At 42.1% G+C, this 4,046-nt stretch overlaps 1 pseudogene; it reads left to right on the forward strand.

Annotated features, from left to right (window-relative positions):
* The first annotated feature begins 2,101 nt into the window (after positions 1-2,101).
* On the forward strand, positions 2,102-3,487 carry LOC101617650 (annotated as a pseudogene).
* The last annotated feature ends 559 nt before the right edge of the window (positions 3,488-4,046 follow it).

Here is a 4,046-nt window from a genome sequence, read left to right on the forward strand (position 1 = left end):
TGAGGCCTCTTGATTCCATAATGAATAGCAATAACCCCACCGAAGAAGGCTCTTGAGAGAATTGGGGTCAGGAAGAGTAGAAGTCTATGTGTGTAACCTTTTTATTTAAAAAAAATTGTATGTTAAAAAAGAAAATTAATTTTATATTTCATTTAATTAACTTACATTAAATATACAAATAATATCTTTCATGATGATATTGACATAAAATACATGCACAGATGGTATTTTGGTCATATCCACCCTCTCTATTAATCTTCATCCTTCACTGTTTTTTGCTGTATTCTTGGTAGTTTCCCGAGATCTATGCAATGACTCTTGGCACCTAGATTATATCTTCTACTTAAACCACTTATTGAATTTACAATGATTACAAATTTTATTCTATAACTTTCTTTTCTACTTTGCTTCTTCTTTTGCTATGGGTTTCATTCTTGACCTTTAGTTCTGTTCCTCTTTAAGTCCCTTAATTAAAAAAAAAAAAAATCATTTATTTGAAACGGGAGAGAGAGAATGGGCACATCAAGGCCTCTAGCTTCTGCATGTGCCACTTTGTGCATCTGGCTTTAATGGGTACTTGGGAATCAAACATGGATCATTAGGCTTAGAAGGGAAGTGTGTTAACTACTAAGCCATCTATATAGCCCCCCTTAACACTTTTATATACTTGTTTTGTACTCTTATCCAAATTCTTCACTTATTTTCTCAAGTATCCCCAAAAGTTAAACATAAAAAGATTCATGTTCATGTGTTGAGAGGTGAAGGAAACTCTTAGGGAGCAGTGTAAGACACGTGCTTTAGTAACATCGACGTCTCTCCCCTCCCAGGAGTGAGGGGCATGGGGTGCTTACATGCTCATCATCAGATGAAAGCCTCTCTGGAGGAGTTCATTCCTGGACTATGCAGCCTGCTGTGGGCAAGGCTTCAGCTGTTGCTCTATAGGAAGCCCTAAGCAAGGGCACATACCTGCATCTGAGAGGTGACAATGAACCAAGTCCAATGAATAGGAAGCAAATCCTCCTTGTTTTGTCATTTGCTCTCACTTATGGGTGTTTTCTAAGTGTTGATTATGATTTTGTTTGTGAATGTGTGTGTGTGTGTGTGTGTCTTCTGCTCCTGGACTTAACAAAATATTTATCTCTGATAGTTTTAGTTTTTCTTATATCCCTAACTCTAATTTATTTTAATAAATAATTTCTGATATGGAGGGAATCCTGAACTAAGAAGGTAACATGACTTCTGACAGTGATCAATGTACAATCTTAATTTACCATTTTTGTTTTCCCGGAGCCCATAGACAGGATTCCTTCTCATATCCCCTGAGTGGTGGTCTGTTTTCCTCTTCTTCTGTTCCTCTCTGAACCCATAGCTTTAAAGGTCCTCCCTTCAAGCTCGGGTTTAGTTCTGAATCCTATGTCACATAAGACCAAGGTCTTGTCTCCTGTCTTTGAAACATGTTAGTAGCCCAAATCCTCTGGCTACTGCCAGGTCCCAGGACCTACCCCAAGGAGTTGCAGTGTCAGCTCCTGTGCTTATAATTAGAGCTTTCAGTTTTCTTGTTTCTGTCACCTCGGACTTTCCCTTGTCCTTCCCCTTTCAAACTCAGATATGCACTAAAACTTTGGTGTGTGTGTTCCCATTATTTCTAGAGGTTGGTAGTAGGATGGCTTATGTCTGCTATTTTTACTAGAATTGACCATATGGAGTTAAATATTTCTTTTAACTTAAAGGCTATTTAAAAATAATATCAACTTTTTTGTTTAGTAAGGTGTCTTGTTGTTCAAATAAAAAAGATTACTAGATTCCTCCTGCTCCTCGTGGTGGCTCGGCACCCTGCGCCCCGCTCTGCGTCCGGCTCGGGCAGCGACCGAGGTTAAGAACAGCAAAAAGATGCACCTGGACTTTCCGCAGAGCCCTCTGCGTTTCTAAGCATCGGGTGGAGTTGGGGTCTGGCCGCGAGCCGCGCTTGCTTGTTGAAAACAAGTCCCTCCTGTTTTCGTCAGTGGAAAACTTCCTTAAGTGTCTCCTGAAGGCATCTGTGATTCTCTCCTCCCCTCTCCCCTGCAAGCTACAAAAACTCTGTCCAAGCCTCTGTGACATCAGCCCTTTCAAGTGTCCATGATGCTGGGCCCTGAGGGAGGTGAAGGCTATGTGGTCAAACTCCGCGGCCTGCCCTGGTCCTGCTCCGTTGAGGATGTGCAAAACTTCCTCTCTGACTGCACAATTCACGATGGGGTTGCAGGTGTTCATTTCATTTACACTAGAGAAGGGAGGCAGAGTGGTGAGGCTTTTGTTGAACTTGAGTCAGAAGATGATGTAAAATTGGCTCTTAAAAAAGACAGGGAAATCATGGGGCATTGGTACATAGAGGTGTTTAAGTCACATAGAACTGAGATGGATTGGGTATTGAAGCACAGCGGTCCAAACAGCGCCAACAGTGCCAACGATGGCTTTGTAAGGCTTCGGGGACTCCCATTTGGATGCACAAAGGAAGAAATTGTTCAGTTCTTCTCAGGGTTAGAAATTGTGCCAAATGGGATCACGTTACCTGTGGACCCGAAGGGCAAGATTACAGGGGAGCCCTTCATTCAGTTTGCCTCGCAGGAGTTAGCTGAGAAGGCTCTGGGGAAGCACAGGGAGAGAATAGAATGCAGATACATTGAGGTGTTCAAGAGCAGTCAGGAAGAAGTTAGGTTATACTCAGATCCACCTTTGAAATTCATGTCTATGCAGAGGCCTGGGCCTTATGACCAGCCTGGCACAGCTGTAGTATATTGGCATTGTGAAGCAGGCTGGCCTGGATAGGATGGGGCCTGGTGCCTATAGTGCAGGATTTAGGGTCTGTGAGGAGTACAGTGGCTTCAGCGATAGCTGTGGCTTCACCACAGACCTGTCTGGGAGAGACCTCAGCAACTGCCTCTCAGGAATGTATGACCACAGACATGGAGACAGTGAGTTCACAGTGCAGAGCACCAGTGACCACTGCGTCCACATGAGGGGCCTGCCCTACCAAGCAACCGAAAATGGCATTTATAACTTCTTCTCTCCACTCAACCCTGTGAGAGTCCATATCAAAATTGGCCCTGATGGAAGAGTGACGGGTGAAGCTCATGTTGAGTTTGCCACCCATGAAGAAGCTGTGGCAGCTATGTCAAAAGACAGGGCCAACATGCAGCACAGATATGTAGAACTCTTTCTGAATTCAACAACGGGGGCCAGCAGTGGGGCTTATAGCAGCCAGGTGATGCAGGGCACGGGCATGTCAGCAGCTCAGGCCACCTATAGTGGCCTGGAGAGTCAGTCAGTGAGTGGCTGTTACCAGACCAGCTACAGTGGTCAGAACAGCATGGGTGGATATGATTAGCATTGTAGGAACATTTGAGTTATTTCAATCAAAATTTCACAGGCAGCCAACAAGCAGTGAAAAGCAGTTTATAACGAGAGGAAGCTGTGGGACCTACTTTGCACCATGAGTTTGTGAAATCTGGATTAAGAAATTACCTCTTCAGTGTTTCTCATGCACACTTTTCTTCCAGCATGCAATATTTAAGTAAACTAAAATATTTTCTTCGCTTTTCTCAATTAACATTTTGGTAGTATACTTCAGGTTGATGTTACCTGAGTTCAAAGTAGCTTTTAAGTACATGAAGTGTGGATCCTTCCAGCACACCACAGTGAACACATTGGGGACATGTACTTTGGAGAACTCAAAGGTGCTTGATCCCTGATTTAAAGAAGCATTTCTCATGTTCATTCTAGTTTATATTTTCATTTAAATTTTTTAGGATCAGTTTTAAGCTTTTTAAAAATTAGTTTTGAGAATTGAGACACAATACTAATACTGTAGGAATTGGTGATGCCTTGACTTAAAGCTTTCTTTGTACTGTGATTTCCTTTGGGTGTATTTTGCTAAGTAAAACTTGTTAAATTTTTTTGTTAGCTAAATTTTTTTCTTAAAATAAAGACTTTTTCACAATGACTAGCAAAAAAAAAAAAAAAGATTGCTAGGAGTCTGGAAAAACCTCTTTTCATGAGCTATATCTTAG

The sequence above is a fragment of the Jaculus jaculus genome, chromosome 8, assembly GCF_020740685.1.
Source record: "Jaculus jaculus isolate mJacJac1 chromosome 8, mJacJac1.mat.Y.cur, whole genome shotgun sequence".
NCBI classification, from domain to species: Eukaryota; Metazoa; Chordata; class Mammalia; order Rodentia; family Dipodidae; genus Jaculus; species Jaculus jaculus.